The 21,223-nt window shown below is 36.1% G+C and overlaps 1 protein-coding gene across 6 annotated transcripts in view; it reads right to left on the reverse strand.

Moving 5' to 3' along the window:
• PIBF1 (progesterone immunomodulatory binding factor 1) overlaps window positions 1-21,223 on the reverse strand; it is a 207,329-nt gene that overhangs the window by 174,100 nt on the left and 12,006 nt on the right. The gene's annotated exons all lie outside the window — the stretch shown is intronic.

The following is a 21,223-nucleotide window of genomic DNA, read 5'->3' on the forward strand; positions in this document are numbered from 1 at the left end:
AGTTTGTTTGACATTAGAAACTGAAAATGTTGTATTATATAATGTTTTGGCAAATTTATCAACTATTAGAACTTTCAAATTTATAAGGAGATGCCCTTTCTTTCCAAAAACAGCAGCTAAGCATTTTATTATTTTTTTATTTTTTTTTAATGTTTATTTATTTTTGAGAGAGAGAGAGAGAGAGACAGAGGATGAGCGGGGGAGGGGCAGAGAGAGAGGAAGACACAGAATCCGAAGCAGGCTCTAGGCTCTGAGCTGTCAGCACAGAGCCCGACGCGGAGCTCAAACTCACAGACTGTGAGATCATGACCTGAGCCGAAGTTGGACGCTCAACCGACTGAGCCACCTAGGCGCCCCAAGCATTTTATTATTTTTTTAATGTTTATTTATTTTTGAGAGACAGAGAGAGAGAGAGAGAGCACGAGTTGGGGAGGAGCAGAGAGAGACACACACACAGAATCCAAAGCAGGTTCCAGGCTCTGGGCTGTCAGCACAGAGTCCTATGCAGGGCTCAAACTCACGAACTGTGAGATCATGACCGAAATTGGACGCTTAACTGACTGAGCCACCCAGGTGTCCCACAGCAGCTAAGCATTTTAGATTTACAGAATTTCAGAGATGAAAGATAGCCTGGAGATAATCTACTACAATCTTATTTTCAAGATAAAAACATTAAAGCCGAAAGCGGTTAGAAGATGTGTCCAGGATTCCAGGGCTAGGAGAGGCTGAACTAGAATCTATGTTCTCAAATTCATACATACTTCATGCTTTTAATTTCAAGTTTCTGGTTTTTGAAGAATCAATTCTCTAGAAACTATAAAACCATTGTTGGAAGTTAATATTATTATTTACTGTTCAAATCCAGGGTGTTGAAAGCACTTTAACTGCAAATTTTATGGGTTCAAATATGGCATATGCATAAATCAGTTAATTTTGGACTCCCTTCCTTTAAAACAATTATTACACTCATTTCTTAAATACATAATAAGAACCATTTGACAAAATAACATCAAATCTAAATGTTTTCTAGAAAAAGTTAAAAAGATTCAAAGATGCAATTAAATAGGCACATTTTAAACAGTCAAGCTGCTATGTAAACCAAAAGGCAATTACTTTAGGTATAATGAATTTCTAAGCATCATTTAAATCTTTTGTCTTTCACACCACTTAAACTGAGAAGAGAGTGGTAACCTATGTGTCAAAATAAATCTTTAATAAATGAGGTGATCTCCTGCCTGTGGGGAGATAGGGCAGTTAAGGAAATTGGAAAGGTGATATGGTGACATTTACCTTAAGGTCAATGGTTCAAACCAGAAGCCGTTTACACTGGATAGCAGTTTAATGAATGAGAAGAAATGGTATGGTTAGCCATTCTGGGAAAATGAGAATTCATTCCTCAGAATTCTCACAAGTTTCACATTATCTATAATCTACTCCAAGCAACTACATATGGAAAAGAACAAGAAACCTAGTTAACCTTTGACTGCTATAGACTGACCTTTAAGTAAGTGTCTGTTTTGTGGCCAGAGACTACTATTTGTTGTTGCTATGATCCTCAAGAAATATATTATTTACACATTTTTTTTACTCCTTCTAAAGTCTTAAAAAAGACAAAACTGAAGTATTAAAAGTCTACCGTGGGTTAAAAAGAAAACAAGATTTAATGATTTTTTTTGTTTTACATGATAATATATGATATTTTTAAATAAATGATAATAAATTATAATTTTTAATAATATCTATTTCAGCCAGTAAATGTGAATTCAAACATGAGAGCTTAAGCTTTTCTAAGGGAAAAATTAAAAAATTTAGAGGAATGATGAAAGGTAACTTCAAGTGTGGTGGAGGTTAGATTGGGATAAAGAGATATGGGTTCAAATCTGTCTGCACTGGACTTTTCTAGCAAGTCAGCTTCTCTGAATCTTAAATGCTGCCTCCACAGAGTGAGTACACTAACTCATTTAGTGGTTCATTAATTTTCATGTGCCTACTACCGTAGGACACGTTATATTTACTATTACTCCCAACTAGTTCATGGATCTAGCAGAACCCTCCACTGCGGAACAATATGTTGTGTTGGGAAGCAATTTTTATAGCTTACATTTTATTCAGCAAACTACTGAAAGAAATTTGAGATACTGTTTTTTTCAGTAGGTATTGACCCAAATATGATTGAATCAAACAAATTTAAATCCTAACATTTTAAATGAGACCAATTTGCTAAATTATCCTTCAAATCTCACTGATTATTCCAAGAATGTAAGTATATCAATTTAAGAAAGTATGGCTTTCAATGCCTTTCAAGGGATTTAGATAAGCATTAAAAGTATGAACGCAGTACAAAATGATCAAGATCATACCTTGCTATGAGATCAGACAATGCTATGAAACTCAAAATCAACAACAAAAAATTTGGAAAGACCATAAATACTTGGAGATTAAAGAACATCCTACTGAAGAATGAGTGGGTTAGCCAAGAAATTAAAGAGGAAATTAAAAAGTAAATGGAACCCAATGAAAATGAAAACACGACAGCCCAAAACCTCTGGGATGTAGCAAAGGTGTGAAGTATAAGAGGGAAGTAAAATATAGCAATCCAGGTCTTCCTAAAGAAGGAGTCTCAAATCTCAAATACACAACCTAACCTTAACACCTAAAAGAGCTGGAAAAAGAACAGCAAATAAAGACCAAAACCAGCAGAAGAAGGGAAATAATAAAGATCAGAGCAGAAATCAATGATATTGAAATTTAAAAAAAGTCAATAGAACAGGAGCTAGTTCTTTGAAAAAATTAACAAAATTGATGAACCCTTAGCTAGACTCTTCAAAAAGAAAAAGGACTCAAATAAATAAAGTCATGATAAAAGAGGAGAAATCACAACCAACACCACAGAAATACAAACAATAGTAAGATAATATTATGAGCAATTATATGCCAACAAATCAGGCAATATGGAAGAAATGGACAAATTCCTAGAAACATATAAACTACCAAAACTGAAACAGGAAGAAATAGAAAATCTGACCAGACCTATAACCAGTAAAGAAGTTGAATCAGTAATCAAATATCTTCCAAAAAAACAAGAGTCCAAGACTGGATGGCTTTCCAGGGGAACTCTACCGAATATTTAAAGAAGAGTTAAAACCTATTCTTTTGAAGCTCTTCAAAAAACAGAAATGAAAGGAAAACTTCCAAACTCATTCTATAAGGCCAGCATTACTTGATTCCAAAACCAGACAAAGACCCCACTAAAGAGGAGAACTACAGACCAATTTCCCTGGTGAACACAGTTGCAAAAATTCTCAACAAAATACTAGCAAACTGGATCCAATGGTACATTAAAAGAATTATTTACCATGATCAAGTGGGATTTGTTCCTGGGATGCAGTGCTTGTTCGATATCTGCAAATCAATCAGTGTGATACATCACATTAATAAAAGAAAGGATAAGAACCACATGATCCTCTATTATGCAGAGAAAGCATTTGACAAAATACAGCATCCTTTCTTGACAAAAATCTTCAAGAAAGTAGGGATAGAAGGATCACACCTCAAGATCATAAAAGCCCTATATGAAAGACCCACTGCTAATATCATCCTCAATGGGGAAAAACTGAGGGCTTTCCCCCTAAGGCCAGGTACACGACAAGGATGTCCACTCTCACCACTGTTATTCAGCATAGTGTTGGAAGTCCTAGCCTCAGCAATCAGACAACACAAAGAAATAAAAGGCATTCAAGTCGGCAAGGAGAAGTCAAACTTCCACTCTTTGTAGACGACAAGGAGAAGTCAAACTTCCACTCTTTGCAGGCGACACGATACCCTATGTGGAAAACCCAAAAGACTCCACCAAAAAACTGCTAGAACTGATCCATAAATTCAGCAAAGTCGCAGGATATAAAATCTAATAGTTTTTTTTTTTTTTTAATGTTTATTTTAGTTTTGAGAGAGCCAGGGAGGGAGAGAGAGGATGTGAGTGTGTGCATGAATAGTGGAAAGGCAGAGAGCAGGGGTGAGAGAATCCCAAGCAGGCTTTGCGATTAGCTTGGAGCCCGATGAGCAGCTCAATCCCACAACTGTGAGATCACAACCGGAGCGGAATCAAGAGTCAGACACTTAATTGACCGAGCTACCCAGGTGCCCTATTTTTATAATTTTTTATCTTTCTTCCCTCTTTGCCCTACATCCCATGTAACTTGTGTTTTTCTCTATTTTCCTTCATATACTTCTCCATGAGTTCATATACTCGTGTGGACGCTCAGAGGAAGGAGGCGTTGCTGGTTATTAGTTTCCTGATAAAAAAAAAAAAAAAAAAAAAAAAAAAAAAGAAGTGGGGCACTTGGATGGCTCAGTCAGTTAAGTATCTGTCCAACCAGACTCTTGATTTTTGCCTCTGGTCATAATCTCACAGATGGTTGGAGAGATCAAGTCCTGATCCACACCCCCATCGGGCTCTGCCCCCATCTGGCTCTGCATTGACAGCACAGAGACTGCTTGGGGTTCTCTCTCTCTCTCTCTCTCTCTCTCTCTGCCCCTCCACCACTTGCTCTCTCTCTACCAAATCAATAAATAAAGCTTAAAAAAAAGTGTTGAATATTTTGTATCCAGGTTTAGTCATTTAGCAATTTACCTTGTGAAAATCCTAAATTAACTGATATTCTCCAGTTCGTTCTACAAATTCCTGCACAATATTCTATGGTATAGCCTGTACCATGGTTTTTGTAACCATTTCCTTGCTATTGTATTCATGGGCATTTATTTTGTTTCCAGTCCCTCCTTTCCCCTTTCAGCGCTTGTTGCCAGAAACAGTGCTGCAATAAATCTCCTTATACAAATATCCTTTTGCACTAGTACTTCACCCTGTGGGACCCAGTCTCGGTAGTGAGGTTACTATGTTGAAGGATGCTCACGTTCCATTTTAATTGATAGTGCTAGATTTCTTTCCAAAGAATGCATGTAGCAGTTCACTTTTCCACCAGCAACATGTTTATCTTTTTCCTTTAGAAAAAGGTACACATATTTATTAGGTCTTTTACATTTTTGCCCACCTGAGTTCTCACTGATACTTTAATTTTATTTCCCCCAATGCTACCTAGTTCGAGCATCTGGCTATTTGAATTTGCATTTTGTGAAATGCCTATTCATAGTCTTTGCCTGTGTTCCTTTGGGCTTGTCTTTTTTCTATTAATTTATAAGAGCTTCAAATAATGCTAGTATTAACTTTTCATCATCTTCATTCCAATTTTTCCCCAAATGCATACTTTAAACATTAAACTTTGCCTATGCTTTATTATTATTATTATTATTTTTTGTCTTATTCTTTTAAAGCTTTTTTGTTTCCTTGTCTTGGCTGAGATTACCCCAACCTCTAGGACAGCACTGTCCAACAGAACTCTTCTTCAATGAAAAAAATGTTCTGTGTCTGTACCATCCACTATGGTACTCACTAACCACTTGTAACTAGTAAGTCTGAGGAAATGAATTTTAATTAACTTAAATTGAAATAGTCACTTGTGGCTCTGACGACTACACTGGACAAGTGACTTCCAGAACTTAGCTACTCATACAAAGTTCAGTCCACTAACTGGCATTGGACAATGAGCACTAGTAACATCTGTGAATATGCTAACTGTGAAACAGTCTTAGGTCTTATCCCAGAACTATTATATCATTTTCATTTTAACAAGATCCCCAGGTGATTTGTATTTACATTAGAGTTTAAGAAGCACTGTTAATATTCACTTAAATTAGGGATTCTTAATACTTTCTTGTGCCATGGACTCCACTGGCATTCTAGTGATGCCTGTGAACCCTTTCTTTTTTAAAAAAAAATTTTAATGTTTATTTATTTTTGACAGAGAGAGAGAGAGAGAGAGAGAGAGAGAGAGAGAGAGAGAGAGAACGAGTGGGCGAAGGGCAGAAAGAGAGGGAGACACAGAATCTGAAACAGGCTCCAGGCTCCAAGCTGTCAGCACAGAGCCCAATGTGGGGCTCAAACTCACAGACCGGGAGATCATGACCTGAGCCGAAGTCAGATGCTCAACCGACTGAGCCACCTAGGCGCCCCCCATGAACCCTTTCTGAGACTGTTTCTAAAAGCAAAAATTAAAATTTACAGATTTATGAAGGAAACAAATCATACTGAAATAAAACTATCAAAGTATTTTTAAGAGTTATGTAATATGTCCTGGGGCGCCTGGGTGGCTTAGTTGGTTGAGCACCCGACTCTTGATTTCAGCTCAGGTCATGAGCTCACGGTTGTGGATCAAGCCTGGCATTGGGCTCTGTGCTGAGTGTGGAGCCTGCTTAAGATTCTCTCTCTCTCTCTCTCTCTCTCTCTCTCTGCCCCTCTCTCCCATTTGCTCTCTCACTCTAAAAATAAATACATAAAATAAAAATAAAAATTGCTCATCTAAAAAAAAGTTATGTCCTTCTTTATGAATGCATTAAAGGTAAACTCGGCGAGGGGCCTAGTAACTACAGTAATATTGAAGTAGTGATGAGCACAACTCAATTTAAAGATTTCTGCAATAACTAATATTGTGATGAAAATATGTGATTTCTAATGTTGACAGAGTGTCATAGGTAGCGGCAGTCCTACTGTGGTTTCTGCTTTTATCTGTTATTGAATTAAGAGCTAACTTTTAGTTAGAAGTGAAAATAATTTTTCCATACCACCTGAAGGCATGTGGACCCGAAGAATCTGTGTTATTGTTCAAGTAATGGCCTAGATTTTCTTCTAAAAATTTTAATTCAATGGGAATTAATATTGGTGAATGGTATAAAATGTGAGGACACCTTTTTTTTTTTCCCTTAAACAGATGAATATCCAGTTATGCTAGGACCCTTACTCTAAATAACCATTCTTCTTCAACTGAATTAAACTACCACTGTTGTGGAATATAATTAGATCTACTTCTGTATTCAGTTCCACTAACGTTTGTTTGTTTCTATGCCAGTATCACATTTAGTTTATATATTAATTTTGAAGTATATAGTGGGATCTTGGTTGGACTAGTACCTCAACTTTCCCCACCTCTCATCTTTTTTTTTTTCACATTTTTCTTGCCAATTCTGAGACACTTATTTTTTCGTATAGACTAATTTATCCAATCCCAATCCTTGTACAACACTTCTCCTCTCTACCAAAAAAGTAAAAAACAGAGGCACCTGGGTGGCTCAGTCAGTTAAGCTCCTGACTCTTGGTTTTGGCTCAGGTCATGATCTCACAGTTCATGGGATTGAGCCCACGCAAAGCCTGTTTGGAATTCTCTCCCTCTCTCTCTCTGCCCCTCGCCTACTTGCAGTCTCTTTCTCTCTCAAACTTTATAAAAATTAAACAAAATAAAAAACAAAAAACAAGAAAAGTATTGGGATATAAACTAATTGCATCTGATTAATATATTAATAAGAAAAAGTAATAATTTTATGATCTTAGTCTTCCTCCTAAAATATGGTGCTTCCAAATTCAACACTAAGATTTTACGGTTTTCTTCATAGAAGTCCATTACCTTCCTTACAAAATGAAGTATTTTTCTCCTGTGCCCCTCTATAGCAGTTATTGAGCAGTTATTTCTTTAAGCCTAGAGAAAGACTGATTATATATTAATCTTGTATTCAGTCACAATATCAAATTTTTGCATTCATTTCAGCTGTTTTTCAAACATAACACAGAAAAAATTTTAAAATCTCTTTTCAAATTTATATATGGATAGTTTTTTCTTCTTAGTACATCTGCTAAGGCCCTCCAAGACCATGTTAGTTAATAATGAGCAACCCAATCTGTGTTTGGTTACTGATTTTAACAGAAGAAGGTTTTACTGTTTTGCCATTTAGGATAAATATTTTTTGGTTAACATTTTGTTTGTAAATATTTAAGTGTCTTTAATAGGAATAGTTGCTAGATTTTAATTTATCATCTTTTATCATCTACTTATACAATCATATGATTGGTTTTTCTCCTTCAACTTGCTAATGTAATAGATTATCCCTTCTATCCTAGAATATACTTTAATCATCAAGTATTATTCTCTCAATACAATGCTAGAATTCATTTTATTTAGAACTTTTGCATGTGTAGTAATAAGTAAAACTGGCCTATAGATTTGTTCTGTTTTGTTTTTGCACCATCTTTCTCCGAGCTTTCCATCTTTTTCAATAGTTTGGTGTAGTTTAATTAACTGGAATCAGCTCTCCTTGTGGAAATTAGCTGTGAACCTATCTGGGTAATCCATCTGTGAACCTAGTAATTTCGTCAGTAATGCATCTTTACTCACTTTCTAATGCCTCTATAGTGATTATTCAAGTTCTCCACTTCTGTTGATTTTAGTCATCTATATTTTGTTGGGACATTTCACTTTTCTTTCAGTTTTCAAGCTTATTACCACAGAGCTATATTTTCTTAACATACAATCATTCTGTACTCCTTGTTTTTGTTTCTTTCTTAAAATGACTACTGCATGTCTTTATTTTTCATCTTTCTCTTTAACAGTAAAGGCATTTTAAAGCTCTAGATTTTCCTCTGGCACAGCTTTAAATGTCTCAAGGATTTTGATGTAAAATGTTCTCATTTTCATTGTTTTCTTGTTTTACTTTCTCTTTGATCTAGAAGATATGCTGAACTTCTCAGTAAGTTTGTTCCCCGCCACCTTTTAATTATCTCTAGTTTTACTAAATTATGATTTTTAACAGGAACTATAAAATCTGTACTTAAAATGTGGTCAAGTTTATACCTGATAGTTTTGTAAACTTCCTAGTGACAAAAAAAATTCTGATTAGAGAACATTGAGCTTTGTATATAGCAACTAAATCAAAATTATTGACTGAATTAATTCTTCTAGTCCTTACTTTTTTTAATCTATTAAATCAATCTACTTCTGAAGAAAGTACATTATAAAGTTTCCAAGCATTATTACTTCATTAAGTTCTTTTTCTAAAATTTTTTTCTTTATAATTACTGTCATTCGATATGCAGAAGTTGATGACTATAAAAATCATCTTTTATTATTTTTTGTTAATGTTTTGTAGTTTTTATCTTAAATTATACCTTATCTGATATTAACATTACATTCCTGTTGTCTTTTTTCATAATTGTTAGCCCATCCCTTTATTTTTCAATCTTTATCAATATAAATTAAGCATTTTCTCAAGATAAATAAAACTGTGTTTAGTTTTAAAGGTCAACATAAAAGTCTCTATTTCAATAGAATACTTTAGTCTATTCTTCAGCTTTCTGGAGGTAAGGGAGATTGTATTCATCTTATTTGGGGTGGCAGTAGGGAGGAATTCATAGATTTTTACAGACTAATGTCTGCCAACAATTTTCCTGATCTTGCTTAAGGCTCTCTCACACTGTCTCCAGGCTGTCACCAGGCCAGGGGAGAAACACCCCAAACCTGCTTATCTCCAAGATGGCCTCTATCAACTTATCTCCAAGATGGCCTCTATCAACTTCTTCCCTTATATGTGGCAAGCTATGACCCGACTGAGCAATGTAGTCTATTCCTCTTAATGGTTTGCTTGACTAAGAATATGCTGTAAGTGATGTTCTGAGACTTCATAGTTAGGTCCTAGGAAGCCTTTAAGTGTTGGCCTGAGTTTCTTGAATGCTTGAATGCTCACTCTGGAGGACTCTAGTTGCCTTGTGCTGAAATAACCATGTTGAAGGATGCCTAAACTAGTCATATGGAGAGGCTAGGTGCAAAGAGAGTGCTCTGACCCCAAATATGTCACTGAATTAGACTTCAAATGATTCTAGCCTCAGACAGGCAAGCAATAACCAGCTGAACCTATCAATCTTCAGAGACGTAACAAATAAATAGTTTTAAGTCACCAAGTTTTAGTGTAGTTTGTTATGCAGAAATATACAATTGGAACACCAGTTTTCCTAAAGTCCAAAACTTCAGTCAGATCCAGCCGCCTGCTAGCCCAAGTGGCAGATTGCTAAGAAGAGGCAGATCACTGGAATTAGATGAAAGGAAAAATGAAATGAGGTTTCATTTAGGTTGTCAGCTCCTAGAATCCCTTTATTTCCTCCTTTTTCAAGTAAGCCTAAACAGCAACGCTTGTTCTACTCAGTAGTTTATGTTGACTACATAATGTAACTTTAAAATGTTAGAACATGTAGAAGTTTATTTAGTTTTGAGTTTTGCATAGCTATACCAGGTATCAAGTATGATGACTCACTATTGTGACTGTTTTTCTCTATGCGAACTGTGAACCCTGTATTCATACAGTAATCCATGACAGCATCTGGCCTTTATTTGACTGAAGTGTGTATTTTACATATTAAGTTGATGGCTATTTAGAAAAATATTTTTAATGTTTACTTACTTTTGAAAGAGAGAGACAGGGTACAAGTGGGGGAGGAGCAGAGAGAGAAAGGACACAGAATCTGAAGCAGGTTCCAGGCTCTGAGCTGTCAGCACAGAGCTTGACACGGGGCTCAAGAACCATGAGATCCGACCTGAGCCTAAGTCGGACGCTTCACCCACTGAGCCACCCAGGTGCCCCAGCTGATGGCTATTTTTAAAATTATCTTTGTGGTGCCATGACAAAATTAAATGCAAACATGGGCACAAACATCATAGTGATTACACTCTTAGTATAAATTATTTGTTCAGATGATCTAGAATATGCAGTTATTAATTAATTTTTTAGATCATAAAGTTATCTCATAAAATTAAAAATGACCAAAAAGAACTCTTAGACACCCAAATATGTTTGTGAAATCTGGGCTGAGATGTAGATGAAAAGAATGAAGTGGTCACAGTGTATCTTGATAGAAGTTGAGCATTTGGTAAGGTCCCGCATGAGTTTTTTTCCTGTCATAATATGGTGATATACCATCTTGGCCACCGGGTTCAAGAGTGTGTTTCAAATGCACGAAGCTGCCACATTAGAATCCCAGGCTGTTCATTAAAATTGAGATTCTTAGTTCTACCTCTGACCAAAAGAGCCTACAAATGTAACGATAAATCAAAATTTTGAGAAGTGCTTGTTTACTTTAACATAGGGGCAAAACTATAATTGTTTACTGACAAGTTTGTTAGATACTCTAGGATAATTATAAATGACAGATATCATCTTAAACATGTACCTTAAAAAGTAATTTAAGGGGCGCCTGGGTGGCTCAGTCAGTTAAGTGTCCGACTTTGGCTCGGGTCATGATCTCCCGGTCCGTGGGATAGAGCCCCGCGTTGGGCTCTGTGCTGACCACTCAGAGCCTGGAGCCTGTTTCAGATTCTGTGTCTCCCTCTCTCTCTGACCCTCCCCCGTTCATGCTCTGTCTCTCTCTGTCTCAAAAATAAATAAACGTTTAAAAAAAAAAAAAAAAGTAATTTAAATCTCATCGGTTAAGTCGGATAAAAAAGAAATTTCAGAAGGGGCGCCTGGGTGGCTCGTCGGTTAAGCGTCCGACTTCGGCTCAGGTCATGATCTCACGGTCCGTGAGTTCGAGCCCCGCGTCAGGCTCTGTGCTGACAGCTCGGAGCCTAGAGCCTGTTTCAGATTCTGTGTCTCCCTCTCTCTCTGCTCCTCCCCTGTTCACGCTCGTCTCTCTCTGTCTCAAAAATAAATAAACGTTAAAAAAAAAAATTAAAAAAAAAAAGAAATTTCAGAAAATTTAATATCCTTGAAATATAAAAACCTAAATAACAAATATGTATCATACCTCATTTTCATACAGTTAAAGTCAACTGGATTACTCACATACGAATACCTAAGATGTACCTAAAATGAGCCTCGAGGTAATCTTGCAGAATTTTTCTCAACAAACGTCACTATGTTTCTAAACGAGGAAGTTATCTTAAACAAAACACTCTTCTTGCTTCCTAGTTACCAAAGTTCTCATAAGAAAAAAATTTTTCACCATTTCCTCATGAAACGCTATAGCTTCATTCAGGGCAAACTCATTAATTCCTTACATAGTACTGTTAACATTTCTTTCTTCTGAAACAAAACTTACATACTGAAATAACTCTACAGCAGCAAAATAGCTGCACATGGTTTAGCTACATGCATTGGAACAAAATTTGACCTGTTACAGATTTCATAAGTAGAAAATAAAAGTACAGCACTTATGAAAATACTAAGTACCGTACACAAGCTTATGCACTTGTGTATAAGCTGTATATACAGCTCAAAATACGTTAATTTTAGACATCACTGACACTTACAAACTCTAAACTTGAAGTAAAGGGTGCAGCCCCTCAAAAAAATAAATTTGAAGAAGATGAGCCCTATTTTCCAGTGTTAGTGTCTAGATATTATTTCCAAATTTTATTACAGTTCTGGAAAATAAAATTATGAAAGAAGATCCCAGAAATTCATTAATATTTGCACGTCAGGAAGGGTGACTTCATTTTTAAAAATCAAAAATCCTTTTTTTTAAAAAAAATTTATTTTGAGAGAGAGAGAGACAGAGACAGAGACAGAGAGACACCCAAGCAGGCTCTGCACCGTCAGCACAGAGCCCAATGTGGGGCTTGAACCCATGAACCATGACATGATGACCTGAGCTGAAACCAAGAGTCGGATGCTTAACTGACTGAGCCACCCTGGTGCCCCCAAAAATCACTTTCTGTTAAATTTCTAAGATAGTTTTCATGTCATATCGGCTATGAACCAGATTATATAAACAAAAGCAGAGTTAATGGTGTACTTACAGGGCTTTAACATCTCTAAATATTTTTATTAGGTATAATTATGAAATCAGTGTAATAATCGACACACCTTTGGTCTGAAGAATATGTGTTATGCCAGGAAAGTTTGTTTTTATACTTTTGTCTTCCAGCTATAAATCTGAATTATTAGGAAAAAATTGTATTTGACTGGTTTTAGGCAGAGGATATGAAGTAAGGAATAGAAACGAAAATAAGGTGGACTCCTGGCTGGCTCAGTTGGTTAAGTATCTAACTTGATTTCGGCTTAGGTCATGATCTCAGGGTTCGTGAGTGCAGGGCCTGTGAGGGATTCTCTCCCCCTCTCTTTCTCTGCCCCTCCCCCTCACTCTCCCAAAATAAATAAATAAATAAACAAACAAACAAACAAACAAATAAATAAATAAATGTAAAAAAAAATAAATGAAAATAAGGTTACAAAGTAACACTTTGGCCTTTAGGTCAAAAATGACAAGATTTTCTGAGCAGACCAAAACAGGTTAAAGAAATAGATGGATATATGCTGCCACCATGTGGTGAAAAAAATTAAGACCATTTTGGAAACTACTAACTCAATCTAGGAAAGTCTTATTTACTAAAGTACAAAATTTGTTCTCCTAGTTGTCAGTCTCAAACTCAGAGACACAACTAACAAATATATTAGTTTCTCTTACTAAACAACAATGAAACTGTCATTATTGTTGTCATTTTTGAAGCATCTATATTTGTTGGCTGTTCTCTCTTCAAAGTTTCTATTAACTTACTACTTGTTCTATGACATAGTACACACCTTCCTAGATTTGTCTTGAGTTTAGCCTCTTACAAATTTTTTTTTCAAGTAAGCTTCACGCCTAGCACGGAGCCCAACGCGGAGCTTGAATTCACGACCCTGAGATCAAGACCTGAGCTGAGATCAAGTCCAATGTTTAACCCACTGAGCCACCCAGGTGCTCCTATCCTCTTGCAACTCAATCCTCATCTGTATTGTGATTTTAGAAACTTCAACTGCATTTTTTCCTAGCTGTTGGTGTTCATTCAACACATCCTAGTTTTTATATATCTCCAGAGAATGAACTCAGCTGATTACCAGATTTTAGTTTCTAAACTCCAAACTCTATTGCTTTATCAGGAATTCAATAATTATCAGTAGGTAAGAAGTGCAAACAACCAAAGTTACAGTTTTCAAAACTGCACACTTGGTTCAAGGTTTAGTAATATGTTTTCTTTTGCTTCTAATATTTTTCTTAATAGCGCCGGACACGTCACCATCCGTGTCAGTACAAAGCCAAACATATTGAGAAAAAGTGTCTCCCATGGAGCTAAGGCCCTTTTTAAAAAAAGTAGGGTGATCTCAAAGTCAAATATTCTACCTGCATAGATTAGATTTTCTCTTTCTTCACCTACGCTTAAAACAAAATTGTAAGCAGTTCCACATCTGCTAATGGCTCTGTAAGTTCTCACTTGAACAATTCTAATGTAGAACAAGCATAAATTCTGGACAAAGTATAAAACAACTACCTAAGGGTACAGAAAAGTGACCCAAATTAGGCAAATTCTAAAGCGGAATCCATCTGCACAAGGAAGAAGCAAATTTTCCTAGATGAGTCTCCTGGTCTTGTCTGACTTTTTTTTTAAAGGGTTTTAGTTTGAGGGGAGGCCTACTCGGTGCCAAGTTGCAGCAGAAAATCCTTCACCTTTCTAGCTTGAAGAACCATAAGACAGAGTTTAGGGCAACTCAGATGCTCTAATGTAAGGACAGATTCCAGACAACCAGAGAAAGGAAACCTTGAGTTCTATGGACAATCTCAGCCAAATCTCTGGTTGACCTCTGAACAACGTATGTGTAGGAGAGACCCTCGAAGCCATACTAACGCCCAAAAAAGTTGAACTGAAATTTGAGATGCTGCCCAAGAGACACAGTATGCAGCTTGAGTACAACCAGGTTAATTTCTGCTACAGCAAAAACAAAGGCACTGTCTAGAGGAACATAAAATGTAGTCTCCACAACAGTCACATGTTATGATCGAAGTTTACCCTATGTTTTAAATAAACAATTTACAATTACTTGCCTTCTGAAGAAACAGAAAAACGTAACCCATTTTTAAAAGACAATGAACAGAGATCAACTCTGAGGTGACCCAGATTTTGGAATTAGCAACAAGGCTTTAGAGCAGTGATTTAACTATTCTCAACGGCATAAAGAAAAATACGCTCACAATGAATAAACAACCAAATGGAAATCCAGAAGTGAAAAATTCCACTTTTAACATTTACCCCTGAAAAACAAAAACATGCCCACACAAAAGCCCATATTCAAATGTTTGAAGCAGCTTTATTTATAATGGCTCCAAGGTGGAAATAACTCAAATGCCCATCAACTGGCTAATGAACACATCCATATAATGGAATATTACTCAGCAGTTAAAAGGAATAAAATATTGATACATGGAAAAAAAGGCTTGACAACTTCTCATAAGACTCAATATGACTGGTGGATGGATGGATATATATGTGAGTAGGACAGGTATAATAAAATGTTAATGGCAGAAATTAGGTGATAGATACACTGGCATTCCCTGTAACATTCTTTGAAGTTATCTGTTCTTGAAAATATTTTAATAAAATGGAAATATATTATACTCTCTAGAGCTGGTGACCAATTTTGAACATGCTAATTTGGGGATTATAAACTGAGAGGTTATAAAAAAGAAACCACACAAGTTATAATCAGTCCTCTTATCTCCTGAGATCTTCCTCCAATTTGCCTTACTAGTTTTTTTATTCTACTAAGAAAAACTTCACTGTCTCCAAATTTGAGATTCTCCTCCGGGCTTCCTTTCTAGTATAATGCTTTAAAATGTTAAATATTTAATAAGATTGGACTTAACAGTTATCTCTGGACAGTACTTCTATTTTGATTTTTCATAAAGTTTCTTTTATTTCTACTCTCTGGCTCTCATCTTTCAAACACTGAAGAGAAAGCAATTCCCCAAGTACTCATGATAACAATTCTTCAGAAGTCTGTCAAAATTTTTAAAACTAAAATTTAGAAGTCTGTGAATGGCTTTTTGGAAGTATATATTCCATCATGTACAGGTATCACCCAAGTAAAATACTATATTTGGTTTGTTCCTTTATATTCATTCAACAATTTTTTGTTGACCTTCTCCTATAAGTTTACTCTTAAATAATTATTCAGTATCCTAGTCTTCATGCATTCTGCAAGCTCAGGAGGAACAGAAGTGTCGTTTATCAGTTTGTAGTTATCAAGGTCCTTAGTTTCTAAGGATGGGTAGACAATTTACCATCTCTCAAGCAATTAAATCTACTCTAACTGCTCTATTTGAATAACAAGATTATACATTTGCTGCCATTTCGAGTACATCCTTGAAGTCCTTTAAAATTCTTGGGTGAATACCATCTACTCATTTTTTTTTTTTTTTCAGAGATTTTATTCCTCTTTAAAATTACATAGCATTGTGTGTAAGACCCATGTTACTTCCCTTAAGGTATCCAACCCTAAATGTATATAAAGATAAAATGTTTGCTGAATTACTATATGAAAAGGTCAAATACTATAAAAATTTAGACTCATGACTTACTGAATATCAGTAACTTCATAGTGATTGCAGCCATTAACACCATGACCTTGTCCCAAGGCTTACTGTGGCACTGTATCTTACCGCTTATTGAATGAAGTAATACTTCCTTACATTTGTCAAATTTAGGAGAGCTTAGAAATGGATACTATCTTTCACTGGATGCATTTTCAACTTGTCCTCTATGAAACAAAATATTTATTCCCCTTAGGAAGGAATCCAAATTTTCTCTCACAATAGTTAAGAAGAAAATTTACTTTTATGTATTGAGACCTAAATTAATGATACCACTAGAAAAGTAAAAAAAAAATTGCTACTCCATTTGTATATGATGGGCATTTTTGAGTCTCTAATTACCTGCCTCGAACCACCAACAATAAATTACATACAGCACACATAATGAAGAGAAAAGAATTATGAAACCCACTGGGTAAAAAGCACCGAAACGAGAACATTTCAAGTAACAGAACCAAAAACAGAAATCTGCACTTAAAAACAATTTCATTTAGTGCTTTAAATAAACTAGGTGCTTGGGAACACTTAAAAGTCCTCGAGACAATGACTCTCACTGATGACAACTGAACTCCAGTAACCCGGCAATCTCTGTTACCTCTTCAACCTAACTGAATCCTAATTCAATGATTTTTGATAAACTTCCTGTTTACAAACCTTCCTTTAATGATCATAATCTTCTCTACCTTCCTTATATCTGGTTATATTCACATTCTTCAGTTTTTTAAACTGAGTCCCATCTTTTGGTAAAAAGTTCACGTAAAATTAAAACTCAAGCCATCAAGAGCTAAGTGATTTACTCTAATAAAATTATTTTAAAAGCCATTACGTGGAATATGAAGATAAAATGCTTTAAAACTCAAGAGTAATTCAATCAACAAACACCACTGAGTTCTAACACTTTCCCCCAAATATATAATTACTGGCTATGCCCCAAACACAGATGATTCTTTTTATCACATGGATCACACTGACGTGGTGAGCCTTAGACACAGTATACCCTGATGCCCAAGAGCACTGCCTACACCGCTGGTTAGCAATTAGATGAATGTCTGTTATTGACAACGAAAAAACTTCTATGGTTTAACAATGTAATTTTGTGTATATTAGTTATGTTCTCTCACCTTAAAAACAAAGCCTCCCTTGACCCTACTTCTCCTGTCATCTTCATCTCTATCCCGATGTTCCCTTATGCAATCAAAGCTCTACAGAAAGAGTTGCCTAGACTTGTCTCCGATTCCTTTCCTCTAAAACACACTGTAATCAAAGTTTTGACCTCATCACTCCACTAGAACTACTCTTCACAAGGTTATCAATGGCCTTGTTAAATATAACGTGAATTCCCAGACTTCATCATACTAGACCTATGGACAGCATTTGAAATAGCTGACTCTCTTCCTTGACAAACTTCTCTCCCTTGGCTTCCGGGACATGAAATTCTCTTGGTTTCCTTTCCTCACGGATAAATCCTCCTTCTCTATTCTACAATTCAATATTGAACCGTCCTAGAACTCAGGACTTAGCCCCCCTCTGTATACACCCTCCTGTGGTGATCCCATCCTGGCTTTAAGTATTATTCTTTATGTTAACAACTTCCAAATACATAGCTTCCCAAGTTCAGACTTGCATATCCAAGTATTTTCAATTGTACATCTAACAGATCTCTCAAACTCAAAAGAGCTAAAACCTGAACTCTCTTTTAACCCTAAATCTGCCTCACCCACAAGCTAGCATCTCAGCTGAATGCAAATCCATCATGATTGCAGTCCCCAAACATTGGAGTTGAATTGGACTCCTATCTTTCTTTCATGTCCTCCATTCAATTCATCAGGAAATCCTAATGGCTCTACTTTTAGAATACATATAGGGCCCAACCAGTTCACAGCACTTCTACTGCTACTACCCTGATCCCTGATCTGAAGCACTGCCCCCTCTCACCTACATAACTACAACAGCTTCATAACAAGTCTCTCTGTTTCCATCCTTAGAGCTCCATAGTCTGTTCTCAGCAAAAATCCATTTTTTGGGTCATTAACAAAGCTCTTTAAAATTCTTTGAGGGTCTACTATGTACCAGTCAGAATAATCCTTTCACAATATGTCAGATCATGACACATCTTCCCCCAAATCCGCCAATGCTTCTTTTCACTTATGGTTAAAATCAAAGTTGTTACAATTACCTCAACAAACCCATTACCTCTCTGATCTTATCTAACTATTCTCTCCCTTCAACCATTCCAGTCATATTGGCTTCCTCACTGTTCCACAAACACCAAGGCACCCTCTTGCCTTTGCATTGGCTGTTCCCTCCACCTGGAAGCTCTTCCTTGAGGACTCTGTTGTCTCCCCCACCTCCAAGTCTTTGTAATTGTCTAACCTCCTCAATGAGGCCTATTACCTGAACCCACAGAATTCTGAATATAGTTTTTTCCCTGCTATGAACCATTTTTCTTTTGTCCTTTGCAGTTATCACCTTCTATCTCCATGATGTGCTTATTTATAATGCTTACTATTTGTTTCCCTGTACTCCTTCTAAAATATAAACTCCATGAGGCCTGAGAGCACTGCTTTGCTCACTGAGGTATCCCAAGCACCTACAACAATGCCTGCCACATAAGAGATGTACGATATACATTTACTGAGTGAATTTCACTCTTATTAATAATGGCCATATGAGGAAAGTGTTATATAGTCTCATCCTATTTAGTAGATGGAAAAGTTGTAAGATTAGGGGCGGGGAGAGTAAAGAAGACTAAGTTTTTTGTCCAAGATCATCATGCCATTGTCAAGTTGCAAAGATGGAATGTAAACCAGTATCTGTGAACTTTCCAAATACCAGGGCAGTAAATAATTTAACAAACCATTTAAAAAAAAAATCCCCCAAATATATAGTTAAGCAAAATTTCTTTTAACGTTAAATATTATATTTATTGTTCACTATATCCTTATAAAAGTCTTTTGATTTAAAAATATTGTTTACTTTTCTTCACTGTTGGGCAAGTTGACCTGTATTAGCCCTTAACAGAGGAGAAGAATCAAACTTTATGAGGCTTTAATATAAAAGTAAATTCCGTTCTGTCTAAATCACATTCTCTGGGTTTTTAAGACCTTTTATTAAGCAGACAAGACACTGCTTCTTTTTTCCTGATTGTGATTCAATTCTCTGTTTATATGATTAAATTTAGGAAAAGGTTTAAGACAGGATATTTTCAGCTGAGAAATGATAAACCTTTAAGAAACAAACTTACACATGGAAGGGTTCTGTGATGGTTAATTTCATGTGTCAAGTGGTTAGCCCACAATACTCAAATATTTAGTCAAACATTATTTTAGATCTTTCTGTAAAGGTATTTTTTAGATGAGAGTAACATTTAAATCAACAGACTTTCAGTACAGCCAATTACCCTCAATAATGTGGTAAGCCACATCTTTTTTTATGTTATTGTTTTATTTTTGAGAGACAGAGTGAGACAGAGCACAAATGGGGGAGGGGCAGAGAGAGAGGGAGACACAGAATCTGATGCAGGTTTCAGCCTCTGAGCTGTCAGCACAGACCCTGACGTGGGGCTCGAACTCACAGACTGTGAGATCATGACCTGAGCCAAATCAGATGCTTAATTCACTGAGCCACCCAGGTATCCCGTGGTGAGCCACATCTAATCAGCCAAAGGACTTAATAAAATCTGACCTCCCTTCAGCAAGAAGGAATTCTGTCAGCAGACTATCTTTGGACTTGAACTGCAACTCTCCCCTGAATCTCCAGTCTGCCAGCTACCCCAACAGATTTTGGACTCATCAAGTCTCCACAATCATGTGAGCCAATTCCTTAAAATAAACCCTTCTTTCTCTCTCTCCTGTTTGTACTATATCTCTGAAGACGTCCAATACAGGTTCACAAACAAAACTGCTTCTTCCTTCAAGAATTATTAGTGCATTAAAAACACTCAGGAACCTATGAGTCAGACCAGTGTTAATTATCTAGTGTTTTCTATCAATAAAACACTAAAAGTGCTATTCGCAAGGTTGAAACAAACAAACAAACAAACAAACAAACAAACAATCTGGGATACAATGCCATTATTGACCCTCGAGAGTTGGGATATCTGCTTTACCACACAGTAAAAATATATCACATACTAATAATAATTCTAGAGTTGCAAGTTTTTTTCTTTTTGGCCCAAGGAATCTTTAGTTCAAAAGAAACCATTCTTAGAATCCACCAATGTTAAAGTCATTAAAGAAGAGGTAGCTTGATATAAACAAGGTTAGGAAACTTTTCCAGTCCTCCTCCTAAAAAAATAAGAAGTCTCTGAGGGAAGCTGAGGTACCATGAGGTGCTACAGAACTAAGTCTGAAAACCCATCTAACTGCCTTGTCCCCAGTAAGTCCTGTGTTTCCACCACCGCCATCCATTTTACAGAAAAAGAGATTAAATGATTTGGCCAAGCCTGCAAAATTAGCTAGTAGCCAAAGTGAGGCCTTCTAACTTTGCCCTTTATTATTCTGACTATAGATGAAAATGTTTTAAACATTAAAAGCTATCTTTCTAAAGTGTGCAAAATACTTTACCTGCACAATGTAGCAGGTTATCAGAAGAAAAAGAACAAACCCAAAATAGAACCTTGTGGTAGGGTTCATATTGGCACATATGCTTCTCTGCCACCACTCCTGCTGACTTAATCACTCCTATGAGGAGAGGAAGAATATGAGCCTTCATTTGCCTGTAATATTGGCTCTACATTAATGATGGAAGTAGATTTTGTCCAGCACTCACAGAACAGCAAATTAGAGCAATGAAATATAAATTAAATTTTAATTATTTATTTCTAGACAATACATCTTCGGTAAAAGCTGCCCTTGAAAAAGGACATAAAAATATTCATATGCGACTTTGCGAAAAATGACATTTTTACTTTGAAACAGAAATATGAGCAGTTCAATGGACATGAATGGA

Source organism: Neofelis nebulosa, chromosome 1 (assembly GCF_028018385.1).
Source record: "Neofelis nebulosa isolate mNeoNeb1 chromosome 1, mNeoNeb1.pri, whole genome shotgun sequence".
In the NCBI taxonomy this organism is placed as follows: domain Eukaryota; kingdom Metazoa; phylum Chordata; class Mammalia; order Carnivora; family Felidae; genus Neofelis; species Neofelis nebulosa.